This window comes from Pseudophryne corroboree, chromosome 11 (assembly GCF_028390025.1).
Source record: "Pseudophryne corroboree isolate aPseCor3 chromosome 11, aPseCor3.hap2, whole genome shotgun sequence".
Lineage (NCBI taxonomy): Eukaryota > Metazoa > Chordata > Amphibia > Anura > Myobatrachidae > Pseudophryne > Pseudophryne corroboree.
In genome coordinates, this window is record NC_086454.1 from 322805969 (window position 1) to 322824550 (window position 18582).

Here is an 18582-nt window from a genome sequence, read left to right on the forward strand (position 1 = left end):
TCTTACTTTGTTTGGTGCGCATCTAACGATTATGACGCTTCCAAGTTTAGTATAGCCAAGTTGTTGGCTTTTCTTCAGCAGGGCCTGGACTTAGGCCTGCGTCTGGCCTCCCTCAAGGTTCAAATATCTGCCTTGTCGGTGTGGTTTCAGAAAAAAATTGCGACCTTACCTGATGTGCATACCTTTACTCAGGGCGTGTTGCGTATCCAGCCTCCCTATGTCCTGCCTGTGGCTCCTTGGGACTTGTCGGTGGTTTTGGAGGCGTTACAAGAGTCTCCGTTTGAACCTCTTGGTTCAGCTGACCTTAAGTGGCTTTCCCTTAAGGTGGTGTTTCTGCTGGCTATTGCTTCAGCTAGAAAAGTGTCGGATTTGGGTGCCTTGTCCTGTAGTTCCCCATATCTGATATTTCACCGTGACCGGGCGGTTCTTAGGACTTGTCCCGGATATTGGGGGTGATTCCAAGTTGTTCGCTCGCTAGCTGCTTTTAGCAGCATTGAACACGCTAAGCCGCCGCCCTCTGGGAGTGTATCTTAGCATAGCAGAATTGTGAACGAAAGATTAGCAGAATTGCGAATAGAAATTTCTTAGCAGTTTCTGAGTAGCTCCAGACTTACTCACAAATAGCGATCAGTTCAGTCAGTTTCGTTCCTGGTTTGACGTCACAAACACACCCAGCGTTCGCCTAGCCACTCCCCCGTTTCTCCAGACACTCGCGTTTTTCCCTGAAACGCCTGCGTTTTTTCGCACACTCCCAGAAAACGGCCAGTTTCCGCCCAGAAACACCCACTTCCTGTCAATCACACTACGATCACCAGAACGATTAAAAAACTTCGTTACGCCGTAAGTAAAATACCAAACTTTTGTGCTGATTTACTTGGCGCAGGCGCACTGCGTACATTGCGCATGCGCAGTTTGCGACTAATCGCTCCGTAGCGAAAAAAAATAACGAGCTAACAACCCGGAATGACCCCCATTTACCTAAGGTGGTTTCTTCGTTCCACCTTAACCAGGAGATTGTGGTTCCGGCACTTGTATCTCCTGATCAGTCTCCAAAAGAGCGATCTTTGGATGTGGTACGGGCTCTCCGTATCTATGTGAAGAGAACTGCTTCTATTAGGAAATCTGATTCTCTCTTTGTGCTGTTTGGATTTCACAAACGGGGCTGGCCTGCTCACAAGCAAACTTTGGCCAGATGGATTAGAATGGTGATTGCACATGCTTATGTGAGGGCTGGTCTGTCAGCTCCTGCTCACATTACGGCCCATACTACTCGGTCTGTTGGACCTTCTTGGGCGGCCCGCCGTGGTGCGACCCTTGAACAATTGTGCACGGCGGCTACGTGGTCCTCTGTGAACACGTTTATAAGGTTCTATGCCTTCAATACTGCCGCTTCCCAGGATGCTTCCTTTGGACGCCGGGTTCTTGTGCCCACTACAGTGCGTCCCCTCCCATAAGGAACTGCTTTAGGACATCCCCTATGTCTATTCCTTGTGGACCCCAGTGTACCCCGCAGCAGAAAACGAGTTTTATGGTAAGAACTTACCTTTGTTAAAACTCTTTCTGCGAGGTACACTGGGCTCCACAAGGCGCCCACCCTGACGCACTTAGCTTCTTTGGGTTGGTATGGCATTAGACGCTGACACTTCTCCTGTCGTGAGAGTGTGGTGTATGTGGCTACTAACAGTAGCGGATCTTGCCACGGGCAAGCAGGACTTTTGTCCGGGGCGCCGCCTTCCGGAGGGCGCCGCACCATGGCAAGATCCGCTAGTGCTGTGCCTTCCGTTGCCCGCTGTGTCCCCCGGCTGTGTCCCCCTGTGAAGGGAACTAGACGCTACGCCTCTAGATTCCCTTCGTGGAGAGGACCTTTGCTGTGCGGTGCGCGCTGACGTCATCGCGCACCGCACAGCAAAGGTCCTCTCCATCATCGCGTACCGCTCAGCATTTCAGCGGCGCTACTGTACAGGGGGCATAACTGACCACGCCCCCTGTACGAAGCCACGCCCCTATTTCCCGCCCGGGGCGCAAATAGGGCTCGAACCTGCCCTGGCTACTAACCGTTGTCGTCTCTTTTCCTGCTACTGCATTGGGCTGGTTAACTAAAAACTGAGCTCCTGTGCAGGGAGGCAGGGTTATAGAGGGGGGCGGCGGTGTGCATTCTGGGAACAGTCAAAGCTTTGAGCCTGTTGGTGCCTCGGATCAAGATCCTACTCTACACCCCTATGTCTATTCCTTGTGGAGCCCAGTGTACCTCGCAGAAAGAGTTTTAACAAAGGTATGTTCTTACCATAAAACTCGTTTTTTTCTCACCCAAGCCAAAAAATTCTCAGTTGCCCCCCCCCCCCTCATAATTGGCACTATCAAAATGAAGAATCCCAAAAAGGGGTATGGCTTCATTAAAATGGGTGTGGCTTCGCTGAAAGTGGCATGGCGTTGTAGGAAAAGACTACCTTATACCCCAGTTTTGCAACCTGCAAGGCCGAGACATTGGCGACCACAGGAAGAAAATATAATCCTGATTCATGCCCCTTACATTATTTGTCATTATTCCTCCTTACAGTAATGCCCCTTACACATTATGCCACATACTGCAATGGCCCTTAGACATTATGCCACACACAACGTAATGCCTGTGACACATTATGCCACACCGCAATGCCCGTTATAAATTATGCCACATACTGCAGTGTCCCTGAGACATTATACCACACACTGTCATGCCTGTGACATATTATGCCACACACCGCAATGCCCGTTATACATTATACCACACACTGCAATGCTCCAAAGACATTATGCCACATTCAATGCCTGTGATACAGTATACCACACACCGTCATGCCTGTGACACATTATGCCACACATCGCAATGCCCGTTATACATTATACCACACACTGCAATGCTCCTAAGACATTATTCCACATACAATGCCCGTGATACAGTATACCACACACCGTTATGCCTGTGACACATAATGCCACACATCGCAATGCCCGGTATACATTATACCACATACCACAATGTCCGTGATACATTATGCCACACACCGCAGTGCCCGTTATATATTATGCCACATACCGCAATGCACATTACACATTAAGCCCTACAGTAAGGCTTCTAATTACTTTTAAATTACCTGATCGTTGCCAGGGGTTTCATGATCTTGGTTCCATGCACGGTGCCAGGGGTTTTCATGCTCAGGGTGTTATGCTCGTTGCCAGGGGGTAATGCTTTTGCCAGGGATTTCATGCACTGGGTGTCATGGGTAGTAATGCTGCCCAAACCGTTCCCTGTTGATTAGTGTGCCACGGGCACCGCTGCCCGATCCCCCCGTTGCTGCTGCCCCGCCGCTCCAGGGTAGCAGGGTGGCAGAACTGCATGGTGCCGCCGGCCGCGGCCAACGCTGTGCGCTCCCGCGGGTCCCGGCACCTCCTAGACGCTAGAGGTCAAGTATGACCTCTAGCATATCTCCTCCATGGCAGCGGCCATTTTGGAAGGGACATTTAGCTGATTGACATGCGGACGACTAGTTCGCATGTCAATCTGCTCTGAATCAGTGGCGGCGCCCCCGCAGCCCTGCGCCTCCAAGCCTCTGCAGTAGCTGCGGGGGCAGTAGTTACGCCACTGAGTGGTATGGATTTCTGTCATGTGCCAGAAATCAGTAAATGGAGGGGCATTATTGCACTCTTCTACTGCAGTATTTGTATTTGCGTAACAGCTGTGTAATATTGTCACCCCTGCATCCAGTAGAATTACTGTGGATGAAAACCTCGACGCTCCCGCGGTATCTGCATGATAGGTCGACCTTAATTATGTCTACAGTCAATAGGTCGACCACTAATGGTAAGCATGCATTAGGTCGACATGGACAAAAGGTCGACATGTAAAAGGTCAACAGTGCTTCTGGTCGACAGGTACAAAAGGTCAACATGTGCAAATGGTCGACACACATATGGTCGACATCTTTTTTGGGGGGGTTCATTTTTTCTTCAACATAATCATACTTCACCATCCACATGGACTACAACTGGAATAGTAACCTGTGCCGAGTGCAGCAGTAGTTGAGCGGTTCTCTCTCTCTCTCTCTCTCTCTCTCTCCCTCTTTCCCTTCCTTCCACTCCATCTCTTTTTCCCTCTGACTTCTTTACTATACCCCCCCCTCACACACACACACACACACACACACACACACACACACACACACACACACACACACACACACACACACACCCGTGTCTCTCTCTCTCTCTCTCTCTCTCTCTCTCTCTCTCATGATTGTGGTACTCCAATGTGAATTATGTCACTCTGCTCTTAATATGTATCCCCCTTTCTTAAATACTCAGGTCCTCCAAAGCCTTACTCCATCTCTGACAACCAAGCTAGGAGTTTGAACAATGCTAGCAGGGCAGGGGAAGCAGCCTAGCAGCTGATAGGGCAGGAGAGGCAGCGCGGCAGTTCATTGGGCAGGTAAGGCAGCGTGGCGGCTGATAGGGCTGGAAAGGCATAGTGGCAGCTGATAGGGCAGGATAAGTAGTGTGGCAGCTGATAGGGCAGGAGAGGCAGCGTGGCAGCTGATAGGGCAGGAGAAGCAGCGTAGCAGCTGATAGAGCAGGAGAGGCTGCGTGGCAGCTGATAGGGCAGGAGAGGCAGTGTAGCAGCTGATAGGACAGGAGAAGCAGCGTGGCAGCTGATAGGGAAGGAGAGGCAGCGTAGTAGCTGTTAGCGCAGAAGAAGCAGCAGCATGGTAGCTGACAGGGCACGAGAAGCATTGTGGCAGCTGAAAGGGCAGGAGTGGCAGCTGATAGGGCAGGAGAGGCAGTGTGGCAGCTGATAGAGCAGAAGCATAGTGGCAGCTGATAGGGCAGGAGAAGCATTGTGGCAACTGATAGGGCAGGAGAAGCATTGTGGCAGCTGATAGGGCAGGAGAAGCATTGAAGCAACTGATAGGGCAGGAGAAGCATCGTGGCAACTGATAGGGCGGGAGAAGCAGCATGGCAGCTGATAGGGAAGGAGAGGCAGCGTAGTATCTGTTGGGGCAGTAGAGGCAGCATGGCAGCTGATAGGACAGAAGAAGCAGCAGCATGGCAGCTGATAGGGCACAAGAAGCATTGTGGCAGCTGATAGGGCAGGAGAGGCAGCATGGCAGCTGATAGGGCAGGGGAGGCAGTGTGGCAGCTGATAGGGCAGGAGAAGCATAGTGGCAGCTGATAGGGCAGGAGAAGCATTGTGGCAGCTGAATAGGGCAGGAGTAGCATTGTGGCAGCTGATAGGGCAGGAGAAGCATTGTGGCAGCTGATAGGGCAGGAGAAGCATCGTGGCAGCTGATAGGGCAGGAGAAGCATCGTGGCAGCTGATAGGGTGGGAGAAGCAGAATGGCAGCTGATAGGTCGGGAGAAGCAGCATGGCAGCTGATAGGGCGGGAGAAGCATTGTGGCAGCTAAAAGGACAGGAGAGGCAGGGTGGCAGCTAATAGGGCAGGAAAAGCATTGTGGCAGCTGAAAGGGCAGGAGAGGCAGCGTGGCAGCTGATAGGGCAAGAGAAGCAACGTTGTTTCCGTCAGGTCTTGGGAGAGTAGAGGAGATTTTTTAATTTAATTTATCTCAAATAATTTCAACCAGAACTATATTTTAGTTGTGGGCAGAATTATCCTTAAAGCGAGCGTTGATACAATTGCAGTAAAGGCTAAGCAGACAGACAGAAAACATATTTCTGTGTAGGAACCTGGATAACATCAGCATCTCCCTGGACAGTCTCTGGTTATGTTAGATGTATGCCCAGCGTATTGTTAGGACCAGTCGCATTTAAAGGAGTCTGTAGCGGAGAACATTGAGGAGTTTGGAGTTTATCTTAGATTTTCTCTGACGTCCTAAGTGGATGCTGGGGACTCCGTCAGGACCATGGGGAATAGCGGCTCCGCAGGAGACAGGGCACAAAAGTAAAAGCTTTAGGATCAGGTGGTGTGCACTGGCTCCTCCCCCTATGACCCTCCTCCAAGCCCTGTTAGGTTTTTGTGCCCGGCCGAGAAGGGTGCAATCTAGGTGGCTCTCCTAAAGAGCTGCTTAGAGTAAAAGTTCTGTTAGGTTTTTTATTTTCAGTGAGTCCTGCTGGCAACAGGCTCACTGCAACGAGGGACTTAGGGGAGAAGAAGTGAACTCACCTGCGTGCAGGATGGATTGGCTTCTTAGGCTACTGGACACTAGCTCCAGAGGGACGATCACAGGTACAGCCTGGATGGGTCACCGGAGCCGCGCCGCCGACCCCCTTGCAGATGCTGAAGAGAGAAGAGGTCCAGAAATCGGCGGCTGAAGACTTCTCAGTCTTCATGAGGTAGCGCACAGCACTGCAGCTGTGCGCCATTGCTCTCAGCACACTTCACACCAACGGTCACTGAGGGTGCAGGGCGCTTGGGGGGGCGCCCTGGGCAGCAATGAAAGTACCTATGCTGGCTAAAAATACATCACATATAGCCCCTGGGGCTATATGGATGTATTTAACCCCTGCCAGGTTGTCAGAAAAACGGGAGAAGAAGCCCACCGAAAAGGGGGCGGGGCCTATTCTCCTCAGCACACAGCGCCATTTTCCTACACAGCTCCGCTGCTAGGAAGGCTCCCAGGCTCTCCCCTGCACTGTACAAAAAAACACAAATTGAGGGCGCTGTCTAAAGATAGAAATAATTTATTAAAAATAATTTATTAAAATTATATATATATCTTTCAATTGTACATAAAACAATATTGCACCATTCAATTACTCTTACTTTAAATGCATCAATTAAACAGTAGTTTGTATTACTTTAAAAATTGACTGCTAGCACAGTCATAATTAGTATTCCTGCTTAAGAATACATAAACTAATCACACCATCTGAAACAATTATAACACAGTGAGATATCTTTTTTTAGATCCTGCCTCTTAAGGAATAAATGTCCAGACTTATCCAGAGGAATAAAATTCCACATGCAGTGGTATTTAAATGCTCATATCCTCCCGCTGGTATAGATATTCACAATATTGTTCCTGAATAACGGATCTTTTTTAAAAAGAAGCTGGTCAGTTTTTGCGGGTGTAGCATACACAGGTAATTAACGGGCGTCCCCGTATTTCATAGTCAGTAAAAACCCCTGTTTTTTAATGCTCACCCGTATCTCGTTATGACTGGCCGCCGAGAACTGCGTCTCTTTTCCGGTGTCCGTCTCCACGCTCACCCCAACGGTATTGCCGCTGCGCCGGAGGACTCACAGTGTGGCCGTCTGCCTCTGATCGAATCTGTTGAGGGCAGCTGGAGTCCAAGATGAATTTGCGGCTTAATGCAGGAGCGGCTGTGATGGTTTAGCCAGAGGCGTCTCCCGTCTCCCGTCTTCCGTGGGTGCAGCAAATTTGGATCTCACCGATATGGAAATTGATCTTTAGTTCAGATGGTTGTGTCCACAGGTATAAGGGTGACACTCTCCCCTGCACTGCACTACAGAAACAGGGTTAAAACAGAGAGGGGGGGCACTTATTTGGCGATATTATTATATATTAAGATGCTATAAGGGAAAACACTTATATAAGGTTGTCCCTGTATAATATAGCGTTTTGGTGTGTGCTGGCAAACTCTCCCTCTGTCTCCCCAAAGGGCTAGTGGGGTCCTGTCCTCTATCAGAGCATTCCCTGTGTGTGTGCTGTGTGTCGGTACGTGTGTGTCGACATGTATGAGGACGATGTTGGTGAGGAGGCGGAGCAATTGCCTGTAATGGTGATGTCACTCTCTAGGGAGTCGACACCGGAATGGATGGCTTATTTAGGGAATTACGTGATAATGTCAACACGCTGCAAGGTCGGTTGACGACATGAGACGGCCGGCAAACCAATTAGTACCTGTCCAGGCGTCTCAAACACCGTCAGGGGCTTTAAAACGCCCATTTACCTCAGTCGGTCGACACAGACACAGACACGGACACTGACTCCAGTGTCGACGGTGAAGAAACAAACGTATTTTCCATCTGGGCCACACGTTACATGTTAAGGGCAATGAAGGAGGTGTTACATATTTCTGATACTACAAGTACCACAAAAGAGGGTATTATGTGGGGTGTGAAAAAACTACCTGTAGTTTTTCCTGAATCAGATAAATTAAATGAAGTGTGTGATGATGCGTGGGTTTCCCCCGATAGAAAATTATTGGCGTTATACCCTTTCCCGACAGAAGTTAGGGCGCGTTGGGAAACACCCCTTAGGGTGGATAAGGCGCTCACACGCTTATCAAAACAAGTGGCGTTACCGTCTCCAGATACGGCCGCCCTCAAGGAGCCAGCTGATAGGAGGCTGGAAAATATCCTAAAAAGTATATACACACATACTGGTGTTATACTGCGACCAGCGATCGCCTCAGCCTGGATGTGCAGCGCTGGGGTGGCTTGGTCGGATTCCCTGACTGAAAATATTGATACCCTTGACAGGGACAGTATTTTATTGACTATAGAGCATTTAAAGGATGCATTTCTATATATGCGAGATGCACAGAGGGATATTTGCACTCTGGCATCAAGAGTAAGTGCGATGTCCATATCTGCCAGAAGATGTTTATGGACACGACAGTGGTCAGGTGATGCAGATTCCAAACGGCACATGGAAGTATTGCCGTATAAAGGGGAGGAGTTATTTGGGGTCGGTCCATCGGACCTGGTGGCCACGGCAACAGCTGGAAAATCCACCTTTTTTACCCCAAGTCACATCTCAGCAGAAAAAGACACCGTCTTTTCAGCCTCAGTCCTTTCGTCCCCATAAGGGCAAGCAGGCAAAAGGCCAGTCATATCTGCCCAGGGATAGAGGAAAGGGAAGAAGACTGCAGCAGGCAGCCCATTCCCAGGAACAGAAGCCCTCCACCGCTTTTGCCAAGTCCTCAGCATGACGCTGGGGCCGTACAAGCGGACTCAGGTGCGGTGAGGGGTCGTCTCAAGAGTTTCAGCGCGCAGTGGGCTCACTCGCAAGTGGACCCCTGGATCCTACAAGTAGTATCCCAGGGGTACAGATTGGAAATTTGAGACGTCTCCCCCTCGCAGGTTCCTGAAGTCTGCTTTACCAACGTCTCCCTCCGACAGGGAGGCAGTATTGGAAACAATTCACAAGCTGTATTCCCAGCAGGTGATAATCAAAGTACCCCTCCTACAACAAGGAAAGGGGTATTATTCCACACTATATTGTGGTACTGAAGCCAGACGGCTCGGTGAGACCTATTCTAAATCTGAAATATTTGAACACTTACATACAAAGGTTCAAATCAAGATGGAGTCACTCAGAGCAGTGATAGCGAACCAGGAAGAAGGGGACTATATGGTGTCCCTGGACATCAAGGATGCTTACCTCCATGTCCCAATTTGCCCTTCTCACCAAGGGTACCTCAGGTTCGTGGTACAAAACTGTCACTATCAGTTTCAGACGCTGCCGTTTGGATTGTCCACGGCACCCCGGGTCTTTACCAAGGTAATGGCCGAAATAATGATTCTTCTTCAAAGAAAAGGCGTCTTAATTATCCCTTACTTGGACGATCTCCTGATAAGGGCAAGGTCCAGAGAACAGTTGGAGGTCGGAGTAGCACTATCTCATGTAGTTCTACGACAGCACGGGTGGATTCTAAATATTCCAAAATCGCAGCTGTCTCCGACGACACGTCTGCTGTTCCTAGGGATGATTCTGGACACAGTCCAGAAAAAGGTGTTTCTCCCGGAGGAGAAAGCCAGGGAGTTATCCGAGCTAGTCAGGAACCTCCTAAAACCAGGAAAAGTGTCAGTGCATCATTGCACAAGGGTCCTGGGAAAAATGGTGGCTTCTTACGAAGCGATTCCATTCGGCAGATTTCACGCAAGAACTTTTCAGTGGGATCTGCTGGAAAAATGGTCCGGATCGCATCTTCAGATGCATCAGCGGATAACCCTGTCTCCAAGGACAAGGGTGTCTCTTCTGTGGTGGCTGCAGAGTGCTCATCTACTAAAGGGCCACAGATTCGGCATTCAGGACTGGGTCCTGGTGACCACGGATGCCAGCCTGAAAGGCTGGGGAGCAGTCACACAAGGAAAAAATTTCCAGGGAGTGTGATCAAGTCTGGAGACTTCTCTCCACATAAATATACTGGAGCTAAGAGCAATTTACAATGCTCTAAGCTTAGCAAGACCTCTGCTTCAAAGTCAGCCGGTATTGATCCAGTGGGACAACATCACGGCAGTCGCCCACGTAAACAGACAGGGCGGCACAAGAAGCAGGAGGGCAATGGCAGAAACTGCAAGGATTCTTCGCTGGGCGGAAAATCATGTGATAGCACTGTCAGCAGTTTCATTCCGGGAGTGGACAACTGGGAAGCAGACTTCCTCAGCACGACCTCCACCCGGGAGAGTGGGGACTTCATCGGGAAGTCTTCCACATGATTGTGAACCGTTGGGAAAGACCAAAGGTGGACATGATGGCGTCCCGCCTGAACAAAAAACTGGACAGGTATTGCGCCAGGTCAAGAGTCTCTCAGGCAATAGCTGTGGACGTTCTGGTAACACCGTGGGTGTACCAGTCGGTGTATGTGTTCCCTCCTCTGCTTCTCATACCTAAGGTACTGAGAATTATAAGACGTAGAGGAGTAAGAACTATACTCGTGGCTCCGGATTGGCCAAGAAGGACTTGGTACCCGGAACTTCAAGAGATGCTCACAGAGGACTCATGGCCTCTGCCGCTAAGAAGGGACTTGCTTCAGCAAGTACCATGTCTGTTCCAAGACTTACCGCGGCTGCGTTTGACGGCATGGCGGTTGAACGCCGGATCCTAAGGGAAAAAGGCATTCCGGAAGAGGTCATTCCTACCCTGGTCAAAGTCAGGAAAGAGGTGACCGCACAACATTATCACCACATGTGGCGAAAATATGTTGCGTGGTGTGAGGCCAGGAAGGCCCCACGAAGAAATTTCAACTCGGTCGATTCCTGCATTTCCTGCAAACAGGAGTGTCTATGGGCCTCAAATTGGGGGTCCATTAAGGTTCAAATTTCGGCCCTGTCGATTTTCTTCCAGAAAGAATTGGCTTCAGTTCCTGAAGTCCAGAAGTTTGTCAAGGGAGTACTGCATATACAACCCCCTTTTGTGCCTCCAGTGGCACTGTGGGATCTCAACGTAGTTCTGGGATTCCTCAAATCACATTGGTTTAAACCGCTCAAATCTGTGGATTTGAAATATCTCACATGGAAAGATGACCATGATGTTGGCCCTGGCCTCGGCCAGGCGAGTGTCAGAATTGGCGGCTTTGTATCACAAAAGCCCATATCTGATTGTCCATTCGGACAGGGCAGAGCTGCGGACTCGTCCCCAGTTTCTCCCTAAGGTGGTGTCAGCGTTTCACCTGAACCAGCTTATTGTGGTACCTGCGGCTACTAGGGACTTGGAGGACTCCAAGTTGCTAGATGTTGTCAGGGCCCTGAAAATATAGGTTTCCAGGACGGCTGGAGTCAGGAAAACTGACTTGCTGTTATCCTGTATGCACCCAACAAACTGGGTGCTCTTGCTTCTAAGCAGACGATTGCTAGTTGGATGTGTAGTACAATTCAGCTTGCACATTCTGTGGCAGGCCTGCCACAGCCAAAATATGTAAATGCCCATTCCACAAGGAAGGTGGGCTCATCTTGGGCGGCTGCCCGAGGGGTCTCGGCTTTACAACTTTGCCGAGCTGCTACTTGGTCAGGGGCACACCCTGGCTGAGGAGGACCTGGAGTTCTCTCACTCGGTGCTGCAGAGTCATCCGCACTCTCCCGCCCGTTTGGGAGCTTTGGTATAATCCCCATGGTCCTGACGGAGTCCCCAGCATCCACTTAGGACGTCAGAGAAAATAAGAATTTACTTACCGATAATTCTATTTCTCGTAGTCCGTAGTGGATGCTGGGCGCCCATCCCAAGTGCGGATTGTCTGCAATACTTGTACATAGTTATTGTTACAAAAATCGGGTTATTATTGTTGTGAGCCATCTTTTCAGAGGCTCCGCTGTTATCATGCTGTTAACTGGGTTCAGATCACAGGTTGTACAGTGTGATTGGTGTGGCTGGTATGAGTCTTACCCGGGATTCAAAATCCTTCCTTATTGTGTACGCTCGTCCGGGCACAGTATCCTAACTGAGGCTTGGAGGAGGGTCATAGGGGGAGGAGCCAGTGCACACCACCTGATCCTAAAGCTTTTACTTTTGTGCCCTGTCTCCTGCGGAGCCGCTATTCCCCATGGTCCTGACGGAGTCCCCAGCATCCACTACGGACTACGAGAAATAGAATTATCGGTAAGTAAATTCTTATTTATACCTTTAACCCCTTCTTCCTTTTCATTTTTATATTGTCACAGGAGCATAAAGTTAAAAATGGTTTAATAAAGGAGCCGGCGCACTGTGAATTTGCCATTACTCAAAACCCCTATCATGTTATCTGTGAACACAGGGCTATGGCTTTAGACTAGAGGGATATTATATTGCAGCATCACTTTCTCTCCAGTAGAGCGCCATTTGTGGAGTAAAACAGAGGTACTCCCATGTATCAGAGTGCTGCTGGCAAACATGAAGGGCAATGTTGCTATGTTCATTTACTTTTCACGCAACATCCAGCAAAGGCCAGGTTACCCAGCTGTTGGCAAAAGATGGCTGAGCCCCATTGTCAGCCAGAGATACGCTGCCAGCAAATGAATGAGCAAATCTGGTGTCATTCATCAGAACGGCAAATAAAGATGATAATGTCACTTATCAGTGTCTTTTGTTTCCTGGTGGCACCCCTACTTTTTCCATTATTAGTAAATGAGGGGGCATTGTAGCACTTATTAATAGTCTTCTACTGCAGTATTTGGCATTGCGGCACAGGTATGCTGCATTGTCGCACCTGCCTCCAGCAGAATTACTTTGGATGGATCCCTCTACCTGTCCCACTTCGTTTCCCTCTCTTTCCACCCTCTCTTCTCCCTCTGTCTCCCTCTCTGATACCAGATGCTGACACGGACAGGAGGCAACCCTCCTGTGAAGCTACTGAGCCTCTATGTTGGAGATACACTGCGAGTGTGGTACTGGGCTATGATGTCATTGCACAGTGCCACATGACCAGTCTGGTGAAGGTAAAGGATTCCTTTGCAGCTCCCCATACCTACCGGCATACTAAGGGAGGGGGGGGGGGGCAGTGTTTGAGGAGATAGGGCTCCCGTCAGTGCTTTGTGTGACAATACTAGCTGGGAAATTGGGAATGCCTCTCCTTTTACACACTTTGACTAGTGGCTCGCTGTTATCATACAAAGCGTGGACGCCCTCTGTCCTTGGGCACTGCCCCTGTCCCCACTATCAGATTCCCTGCAAGCCCTCTCGTGATACGATTGCATGGTCCTGCAACCTTACACTTATGCCCTCCTGTCACAGACGGCTCTCGGCGTAGACGTAAAAGTCAAAGTGTGGTTAGTAATTAGGGCTGAGCCGCTCTCAAGGGCCCAGAGACACATTTGAGAGCGAAGGGAAAAAACACTGCAGGAAAGTGCCAGACTCCATACAGTAGTCCCAGTGTTTGCACTGGTTAAACCCTTTTTATCTCACATGCATAAACACAGGCTCCCTTTATGATATAAAACACATTTAGCTGTCACAGCAGCGCGGTGATTTATAGAACGGAGGTGTCCCTGAGTGGGTAACAGTTCTGACTGCTTATTTTGGCAGGTGCGCTCATTCAAGTTCCCGAGAACTTGAAGGAACTGCTAACACTAATGACAAAAGGTTAATGATTTTTCGTTTGAAATATTTATCCAGTTTTGCAGACGGATCCATTTGTGACCCCTCATTCACATCAATACAAACCAGCTTCATCTTAATGGTAATGCTGCCAGGAGACGCTGAGGTTCCGTTGCACTGGTGGCAGAAGCCGATGCTCCCCCTCAGTTCTCCACTAATAGATCTGTCCTGACTGGTGTGACGTTCACTTACTAATTATTATGGCTGGAAGGATAATTGAGGCACTTTTGGTATGAATGTAAAATGCAGTTTTCAGTCTGGATGCGCTCTGGAACTTGCTGTCCACCTTCATAGAGGATTGACGTACCACTTATACAATATTCCAGTTTTGCTTTTGCATTGCCATTCCTTAAAACAGAGATCATGTTAACGTATCTATCTATAATAATGTAATGTTCTCTATTTTAGTCTAATTTCCTGCCAGTCCAGAGCAGGCTTCCCCTCACGGCCACTAGACCGCACCTCATATCAGTCATACTGTCCCAGCATCAGGTGTAAGATAGCGGTACTGGCGGAGACATGGTCACACATTGAGGTGCGTAGTGTGATCAGATTTCTGCGTCTATAGGGCGCATCCGCAGCACCTTGCCCGAAGCATAGCTAGCAAAGCGAGTACACTAATGGGGCTTGTTTGTGTCAGAAAAATGTCCAAACACTCAGTGCCGTTTCTTGCGAATGTTGAGCCGTGCGACTGCACGGAGCGTCCGCCGTGGCACTTCTTCTGCTCTCTGTTGCCCCCCTCCTCCCTCTTCCCGAGTACCCAGCTCGGGGGGGGGGGGGGGCGGAGATTCGCAGAATGAAGCGGTTGCGTCGTGCCGCAACCGCGTCATTCCGTGAAACTCCGCCGCCCGAGCTGGGCACGAGGGAGGAGGGGGAGCCAAGCTACAGGAAGAGCCGGCGCGACGAGGGAGAGGCGGGCCGGAGAGCGGGAAGATCCTCAACGTAAATCTCTCTCTCTCTCTCTCTCTCTCTCCTCCCCCCCTCCACACCCACCCCTCCTCCTCTGCCACCTAATGAATAAAATGGGGACTCTTGCCTGCCGTATTGTGTTAAATGGGTACACTTGCCTGCCGTATTGTGTAAAATGGGGACACTTGCCTGCCGTATTGTGTAAAATGGGGACTCTTGCCTGCCGTTTTGTGTAAAATGGGGACTCTTGCCTGCCGTATTGTGTAAAATGGGGACTCTTGCCTGCCGTAATGTGTAAAATGGGGACTCCTGCCTGCCGTAATGTGTAAAATGGGGACTCTTGCCTAGCGTAATGTGTAAAATGGAGACTCCTGCCTGCCGTAATGTGTAAAATGGTGACTTGGCTAGCGTAATGTGTAAAATGGGGACTCCTGCCTGCCGTAATGTGTAAAATGGGGACTCTTGCCTAGCGTAATGTGTAAAATGGGGACTCTTGCCTTCCGTATTGTGTAAAATGGGGACTCTTGCCTGCTGTAATGTGTAAAATGGGGACTCTTGCCTAGCGTAATGTGTAAAATGGGGACTCTTGCCTGCTGTAATGTGTAAAATGGGGACTCTTGCCTAGCGTAATGTGTAAAATGGGGACTCTTGCCTGTCGTGATGTGTAAAATGGGGACTCTTGCCTAGCGTAATGTGTAAAATGGAGACTCCTGCCTGCCGTAATGTGTAAAATGGTGACTTGGCTAGCGTAATGTGTAAAATGGGGGCTCCTGCCTGCCGTAATGTGTAAAATGGGGACTCTTGCCTAGCGTAATGTGTAAAATGGGGACTCTTGCCTTCCGTATTGTGTAAAATGCGTACTCTTACTTAGTGTAATGTGTAAAATGGGGACTCTTGCCTGCTGTAATGTGTAAAATGGGGACTCTTGCCTAGCGTAATGTGTAAAATGGGGACTCTTGCCTGCTGTAATGTGTAAAATGGGGACTCTTGCCTAGCGTAATGTGTAAAATGGGGACTCTTGCCTGCCGTAATGTGTAAAATGGGAATTTAATGTATCAAGGGCATTGCGGTGTATGGCATAATATAATTTTGAATTTTTTTCCTGTGGTCGCCGTGATCTGTTGGCGCAAAGGTCAAAAACTGGGGTGTAAGGTACGCCCATTTTAACGAGACCACGGCCACTTGATTGAGGCCACGCCCCCTTGTCGGGAGCATGTGTCTTCGGCGCGCGCATACTTTTTCTTTCTATATCTATATGGGGGGGCACATTTTTTTATGTCAATGGGGGACACACACGCATTTTTAAATCTCGCACTGGGAGCCAAATTGGCTAGAAACAGCCCTGCAAACACCCAAAGAAATAAAATTAAATTGTGTCTACCTTTCTTTGTGTCAACCATTTCCATGTCAACCTTTTCTACTGTATACATATGCTATGTTGACCTCTTGACCCTGTCAACCTAATGCACGTCTACCATTAGCGGTCAACCTATTGACTGTAGGCCTTTTTAGTGTAGGTCTAATAATTGCCAACCAAGTGCCTACATCATCATAGCGCCTCCCTCTGGGATACAACACAGGGGGGTATCCAATTATCCTATTAGCCCTATTGCAGCTGCTATTCCCCTCCCCCTTCTCCCCCTCCCCGGTGCTGGCACTTATCGTGGATTATGGTTCAAGTGCCTCAGGTACCCAAAGCATAATCCGCGATAAGCGGCTGTCGGAGCCGCAATAACACATGGGATTGGGGACTTATCCCCGATACCATTTGTTTCTCTAACGTCCTAGTGGATGCTGGGAACTCCGTAAGGACCATGGGGAATAGCGGGCTCCGAAGGAGGCTGGGCACTCTAGAAAGATCTTAGACTACCTGGTGTGCACTGGCTCCTCCCACTATGACCCTCCTCCAAGCCTCAGTTAGATTTCGTGCCCGGCCGAGGTTGGATGCACACTAGGGGCTCTCCTGAGCTCTCAGAAAGTTATAGTCTTAGAATTTGTTATTTTCAGTGAGACCTGCTGGCAACAGGCTCACTGCAGCGAGGGACTAAGGGGAGAAGAAGCGAACTCGCCTGCTTGCAGCCGGATTGGGCTTCTTAGGCTACTGGACACCATTAGCTCCAGAGGGATCGACCGCAGGCCCAGCCTTGATGTTCGGTCCCGGAGCCGCGCCGCCGTCCCCCTTACAGAGCCAGAAGCAAGAAGATGGTCCGGAAAATCGGCGGCATGAAGACATCCTGTCTTCACCAAGGTAGCGCACAGCACTGCAGCTGTGCGCCATTGCTCCTCATACACACTTCACACTTCGGTCACTGAGGGTGCAGGGCGCTGGGGGGGGGCGCCCTGAGGCAGCAATAAAAACACCTTGGCTGGCTAAAATACCTCAATATATAGCCCCTGGGGCTATATATGAGGTAAATACTAGAGATGAGCGCCTGAAATTTTTCGGGTTTTGTGTTTTGGTTTTGGGTTCGGTTCCGCGGCCGTGTTTTGGGTTCGAACGCGTTTTGGCAAAACCTCACCGAATTTTTTTTGTCGGATTCGGGTGTGTTTTGGATTCGGGTGTTTTTTTCCCTAGTGGCCGACACAAACACCGGGCCCATCTAGGAGTGGCACTGCAGTGTCACGCAGGATGGCCCTTCCAAAAAACCCTCCCCAAACAGCACATGACGCAAAGAAAAAAAGAGGCGCAATGAGGTAGCTGTGTGAGTAAGATTAGCGACCCTAGTGGCCGACACAAACACCGGGCCCATCTAGGAGTGGCACTGCAGTGTCACGCAGGATGGCCCTTCCAAAAAACCCTCCCCAAACAGCACATGACGCAAAGAAAAAAAGAGGCGCAATGAGGTAGCTGACTGTGTGAGTAAGATTAGCGACCCTAGTGGCCGACACAAACACCGGGCCCATCTAGGAGTGGCACTGCAGTGTCACGCAGGATGTCCCTTCCAAAAAACCCTCCCCAAACAGCACATGACGCAAAGAAAAAAAGAGGCGCAATGAGGTAGCTGACTGTGTGAGTAAGATTAGCGACCCTAGTGGCCGACACAAACACCGGGCCCATCTAGGAGTGGCACTGCAGTGTCACGCAGGATGTCCCTTCCAAAAAACCCTCCCCAAACAGCACATGACGCAAAGAAAAAAAGAGGCGCAATGAGGTAGCTGTGTGAGTAAGATTAGCGACCCTAGTGGCCGACACAAACACCGGGCCCATCTAGGAGTGGCACTGCAGTGTCACGCAGGATGGCCCTTCCAAAAAACCCTCCCCAAACAGCACATGACGCAAAGAAAAAAAGAGGCGCAATGAGGTAGCTGACTGTGTGAGTAAGATTAGCGACCCTAGTGGCCGACACAAACACCGGGCCCATCTAGGAGTGGCACTGCAGTGTCACGCAGGATGTCCCTTCCAAAAAACCCTCCCCAAACAGCACATGACGCAAAGAAAAAAAGAGGCGCAATGAGGTAGCTGACTGTGTGAGTAAGATTAGCGACCCTAGTGGCCGACACAAACACCGGGCCCATCTAGGAGTGGCACTGCAGTGTCACGCAGGATGTCCCTTCCAAAAAACCCTCCCCAATCAGCACATGATGCAAAGAAAAAGAAAAGAAAAAAGAGGTGCAAGATGGAATTGTCCTTGGGCCCTCCCACCCACCCTTATGTTGTATAAACAAAACAGGACATGCACACTTTAACCAACCCATCATTTCAGTGACAGGGTCTGCCACACGACTGTGACTGATATGACGGGTTGGTTTGGACCCCCCCCAAAAAAGAAGCAATTAATCTCTCCTTGCACAAACTGGCTCTACAGAGGCAAGATGTCCACCTCATCTTCACCCTCCGATATATCACCGTGTACATCCCCCTCCTCACAGATTATCAATTCGTCCCCACTGGAATCCACCATCTCAGCTCCCTGTGTACTTTGT

The 18582-nt window shown here is 49.8% G+C and overlaps 1 long non-coding RNA gene across 6 annotated transcripts in view; it reads left to right on the forward strand.

Annotated features, from left to right (window-relative positions):
- The window catches only part of LOC134970233 (uncharacterized), a 307651-nt gene that overhangs the window by 33158 nt on the left and 255911 nt on the right, over positions 1–18582 (forward strand). For 2 of the 6 annotated variants that reach the window (XR_010189735.1, XR_010189736.1), the window contains exon 2: positions 4342–4465. The exons of the other annotated variants lie outside the window; for them this stretch is intronic. This is a non-coding gene — a long non-coding RNA (uncharacterized LOC134970233). The remainder of the gene's footprint in view (positions 1–4341; positions 4466–18582) is intronic. 6 annotated transcript variants of the gene reach the window in all.